The sequence below is a fragment of the Heterodontus francisci genome, chromosome 22 (genome assembly GCF_036365525.1).
Source record: "Heterodontus francisci isolate sHetFra1 chromosome 22, sHetFra1.hap1, whole genome shotgun sequence".
Taxonomy (NCBI): Eukaryota; Metazoa; Chordata; class Chondrichthyes; order Heterodontiformes; family Heterodontidae; genus Heterodontus; species Heterodontus francisci.
Window position 1 is genome coordinate 78,042,143 of NC_090392.1, and position 6,000 is coordinate 78,048,142.

Genomic DNA, 6,000 nt, shown 5'->3' on the forward strand with positions numbered 1-6,000 from the left:
AAAATTGGAGCATGTCAAGGAGACTGTATCTGCTGTGTGTGGAGGTTCTTTTTGTTATATTTTGTGAATTACATTGTTCTCCCTCTTCATGTAAAGATGCCCTAAATTTATTTTTTTATTGAAAATACCAGGGTAATAATAGGGGATTTCAATTCCCTAATATCAACTGGGATAGTCTTACTGCTAAAGGCTTAAAGAGGGCGGAATTCTTAAAATGCACACAGGAGAGCTTTTTGAGCCAGCAAGTAGAAAGTCCTACAAGAGAAAAGCAGGAGTACTGGACCTAACCCAAGGGAATGAAGCCGGACAAGTGGTAGAAGTGTCAGTGGGGGAGCATTTCGGGGATAGTGACCATAACTCTGTAAGATTTAAGGTAGTTATGGAAAAGGACAAAGATGGACCGGAAAAAAAAGTACTGAATTGGGGGAAGGCCGATTTCAGTATGATAAAACAGGATCTGGCCAAAGTGGACTGGGAGCAGCTACTTGTAGGAAAGTCTACATCAGACCAGTGGGAGTCATTCAAAGAGGAAGCAGTGAGAGCCAACATGTACCCGTTAAGGTGAAGGGTAGGACCAACAAGTCCAGGGAACCCTGGATGTCAAAGGATATAAAGGATTGGATCAAGAAAAAAAAGGAGGCTTATGGCAGATTCAGTGCTGAAAACAGCAGAGGCCCTAGAGGAGTATAGAAAGTGTCGGGGGAGGTCCTAAAAAAATAATTAGGAGAGCGAAGAGGGGACATGAAAAAACACTGACGGCAAGATAAAGGAAAATCCTAAGGCATTTTATAAGTATATTAAGGGCAAGAGGATAAGCAGGGAAAGAGTAGGGCCCATTAGGGACCAAAGTGGCAATCTGTGTGGGGAGCCGCAGGATATAAGTGAGGTTTTAAACGGTTATTTTTCATCTGTGTTCACTATGGAGAAGGACAATGTAGGTGTAGAGATCAGGGAGGGGGATTGTGATATACTTGAACAAATTAGGATTGAAAGGGAGGAAGTATTAGCTGTTTTAGCGGGTTTAAAAGTGGATAAATCCCCAGCCCCAGATGAGATGTATTCCAGGCTGTAATGTGAGGCAAGGGAGGAGATAGCAGGGGCTCTGACACAAATTTTCAAATCCTCTCTGGCCACAGGAGAGGTACTAGAGGATTGGACAACGGAGAATGTGGTGCCATTATTCAAGAAGGGTAGCAGGGATAAACCAGGTGATTACAGGCCAGCAAGTCTAACACCAGTGGTTGGGAAACTATTGGAAAAAATTCTGAGGGACAGGATTAATCTCCACTTGGAGAGGCAGGGATTAATCAGGGATAGTCAGCATGGCTTTGTCGGGGGAGATCATGTCTAACTAACTTGATTGAATTTTTCGAGGAGGTGACTAGATGTGTAGATGAGGGTAAAGCAGTTGATGTAGTCTACATGAACTTCAGTAAGGCTTTTGATAAGGCTCTGCATGGGAGATTGGTTAAGAAGGTAAGAGCCCATGGGATCCAGGGCAATTTGGCAAATTGGATCCAAAATTGGCTTCGTGGCAGGAGGCAGAGGGTGATGGTCGAGGGTTGTTTCTGCAAGTAGAAGCCTGTGACCAGTGGTGTACCTCAGGGATCGGTGCTGGGACCCTTGCTGTTTGTAGTGTACATTTATGATTTAGACGTGAATCTAGGAGGTATGATCAGTAAGTTCGCAGATGTCACGAAAATTGGTGGTGTCGTAAATAGTGAGGAGGAACGCCTTAAATTACAGGATGATATAGATGGGCTGGTAAGATGGGCAGAGCAGTGTCAAATGGAATTTAATCCTGAGAAGTGTGAAGTGATGCAGTTTGGGAGGACTAACAAGGCAAAGGAATATACAATGGATGGTAGGACCCTAGGAAGTACAGAAGGTCAGAGGGACCTTGGTGTACATGTCCATAGATCACTGAAGGCAGCAGCACAGGTAGGTAAGGTGGTTAGGAAGGCATATGGGATACTTGCCTTTATTAGCCGAGGCATAGAATATAAGAGCAGGGAGGTTATGATGGAGCTGTATAAAATGCTAGTTTGGCCACAGCTGGAGTACTGTGTACAGTTCCAGGCACCACACTATAGGAAGGATGTGATTGCACTGGAGAGGGTGCAGAGGAGATTCACCAGGATGTTGCCTGGGCTGGAGCGTTTCAGCTATGCAGAGAGACTGAAAAGGCTAGGGTTGTTTTCCTTAGAGCAGAGAAGGCTGAGGGGGGACATGATTGAAGGATACAAAATCATGAGGGGCATTGATAGATTAGATAGGAAGTAACTTTTTCCCTTAGCGGAGGGGTCAATAACCAGGGGGCATAGATTTAAGGTATGGGGCAGGAGGTTTAGAGGGGATTTGAGGAAACTTTTTCACCCAGAGGGTGGTTGGAATCTGGAACGCACTGCCTGAAAAGGTGGTAGAGGCAGGAACCCTCACAACATTTAAGAAGTATTTAGATGAACACCTGAATCGCCACAGCATACAAAGCTACGGGCCAAGTGCTAGAAAATGGGATTAGAATAGGTAGGTGCTTGATCGTCGGCACAGACATGATGGGCCGAAGGGCCTGTTTCTGTGCTGTATGACTCTATGACTAATACCCATAGCAGGACACCACCAATGTTGAAATAATTAAGTGAAAAGATGAGATTAAGTAGGAGTAGTGATTAAGTGATACCAAACTTTAAGTTTTTAAACCCTTTAGTTTGCAGAATGAAAGGATGATTTGAACGAGCAAGCAGCCCAACAGTTTTGGGAAACAATGAATTGAAATAAGAATCAGGGCAATAAATCTAGACTTCAGCTCACTTGACAAGTCTTTCATGGGAGATATGATATTTAATTTATTGTCTTTAGAATCAAATTCAAGGGTAAAGTAAAGTCCATTTTTTTTTCCCTCACTGTAAGTAACAGAATGTTTTATCTGAAACAAAAACAAGAAATGCTGGAAATCTGAAACAAAAACAAGAAATGCTGGAATCACTCAGCAGGTCTGGCAGCATCTGTGGAAAGAGAAGCAGAGTTAACGTTTCGGGTCAGTGACCCTTCTTCGGAACTGACAAATATTAGAAAAGTCACAGATTATAAACAGGTGAGGTGGGGGTGGGGCAAGATATAACAAAGGAGAAGGTGCAGATTGGACCAGGCCACATAGCTGACCAAAAGGTCACGGAGAAAAGGCAAACAATCTGTTAATGGTGTGTTGAAAGACAAAGCATTAGTACAGATTAGGTGTGAATATACTGAATATTGAACAGCAGCAAGTGCAAACCTGAAGAAAAACAACCTGAAAAAAAACAGTGGGTAAGCAAACTGAACAAACTAAGATGAAATGAAATAAATGCAAAAAAAGATTGTAAAAAATGTAAAAAGGAATGTAAAAAAAAAGAAAAAATAACTAAAAATGAAAGTAAAATGGGGGGCTGTCATGCTCTGAAATTATTGAACTCAATGTTCAGTCTGGCAGGCTGTAGTGTGCCTAATCGGTAGATGAGATGCTGTTCCTCGAGCGTGCGTTGATGTTCACTGGAACACTGCAGCAATCCCAGGACAGAGATGTGAGCATGAGAGCAGGGGGGAGTGTTGAAATGGCAAGCAACCGGAAGCTCAGGGTCCTGCTTGCGGACTGAGCGGAGATGTTCCGCAAAGCGGTCACCCAGTCTGCGCTTGGTCTCCCCAATGTAGAGGAGACCACACTGTGAGCAGCGAATACAGTATACTACATTGAAAGAAGTACAAGTAAATCGCTGCTTCACCTGAAAGGAGTGTTTGGGGCCTGGGATAGTGAGGAGAGAGGAGGTAAATGGGCAGGTATTACACCTCCTGCGATTGCAGGGGAAGGTGCCCTGGGACGGGGACGAGGTGGTGGGGGTAATGGAGGAGTGGACCAGGGTGTCGCGGAGGGAACGATCCCTTCGGAATGTTTTATCTACTTGACTGGTCTGTGAGCATAATAAAAACCCAGTTTCAAATTCAGAACTTTAAAAATTCACATAGGTACTCCAGTTCCTTTTTTTTTTATTGATCTTGAGAAGGAAATTTGTATAATTATTTATAACAAACAAAATGGCTTCCTCAAACACCAGACTGCTAACATTTCTGTTGCATGGAGATTGAATTGTTAGTCTCAGTAATGTTGACGAAGAGAATGCTATTAAACTGCCACATAACCATAAATACAATACAGTGAGAGACTGCGCACCTACCAGCATATCTCAAACTGCCCTTGTGGTTTTTGTTTTAAACTGCTGGCAATATACAATGTAGTTGCAGGCATACTTGATTAAGTATGCTGCTCAAATTCCATTGTGCCATTTGTAATGCCATTAGAGACTGAGTTCATGATATTGCTACAAAATTGGCTTTAGTGCCTCTGGGCTATGATGGGGAAAATACAGTCAGGACTCCCAGTCTAGATTGCTATCTAATGACTCCTGCTCAAAATGTGAGTGTAAATATCAAGTGAGTACAGGATCAGATATGGCTGTGATACCTTTTGAGTATTGTTGTTACCACGTGGCTGATTCACAACGCTTCAACTGACACAGATGGGATGTCACCTTATGTTGTGCTGGGTCTTTCACCATCATAATGCCGCAAAAGTTTTTGTAACTGGTCAATGAGCGGTGGACATCATTTGTTAGATTTTCCCTTGCCCGTTTAATCACCAGGATATTTTACGTGGCAAGTTGCTGAAAGTGTGAGTTGGAAGTGGCACACTAACCTCTACAGGGCATCTGAGAGAACAGGGCAAGCAACTGTGTATCTCTGTAGCCAATCAGATTGAAGAATTATGAAATTAACAGAGCAAGTAATGAAAAGGAAGTGTAAGTTAGAATGGTGAATTCAATGTCAAAAAGAAATAAAGAGAGGGAAAGAAAGATTGGGTACATAGAGAGAGAGAAAAGAGAGACAGAAAAAAAGAGTAAAAATAATATATAATTTTTTTTTAAAATCTCCAATAATTAAAACCTGAAAAGAGTGACACCCCACACTAATAACATGTCCATTTTCAGTACCTGAGAGGGCAGCTTGCAGTAGTTAACACAACCTGTTGCTAAGAGGGTACATAAACTTCAAATGGTTTGACATAGCTTTCTGTGGAGAGTTTACTTTGTATCTACCATGCAAGTACAGGAACTTCACACCTCTCAATGCATTTGAATGGGCAGCCAGACAGCGAGATGCTGTTTTTGCAAAGCTAACAGCAGAGCGGTGCACCTCCAACAGCAACTTTTCTATTTCTGCATTTACTCATGCATCTGCTCTCACCTGAAGCTGTTGTGGCACTTACACATTAATAACTGGGAGTGTTGTTAGCCTCACAGTCATTTCAACAGCAAATTTTTGGCCCATACATAATGGCCATCTGGGGTTGCATAGCACTGACCCATATTCAGAAGTAGGTTTAAACAGTCTACTAAAAATATTAAACATTATTAAGACCATTTCTGCACCGATTCAATCTTTTTGTGTGTCTTTTTTTTCCCTCTGTTGGCACTTAGTTTCTTCTGAGTTTTTGCGTTGGTTGCTTTAAATTTTTTAAAGCTTTTTTGCTTCCAGTACCATTACTGTCAGCAACAAGTACTCCAATTTGAATCCTTCTTTTGACATGTTTGGGTCAATAACCAAAGAGCACAGATTTAAGGTGATTGGCAAAAAAGAGGTGACTTTTTGTTTTAATGCAACGAGTGGTTAGGATTTGGAATGCACTGCCTGATAGTTTGTTGGAAGCAGATTCAATTGTGGCTTTCAAAAAGGAATTGGATAAATACTTGAAGGAGAAAAAAAATTGCAGGGATATGGGGAAAGAGCAGGTGGGTGAGACAAATTGGATTGCTGTTCAAAACAGCCAGGACAGACTCGATGGGCCAAATGTCCTCCTTCTGTGCTGTACTATTATATGATACATTGCCACTCTGACAAGATTAGCATTGGACCTTAACCATTAAGGCCTGAATTTGGTTTCTAAATATATTACAAAGGAGAATGTTCTAA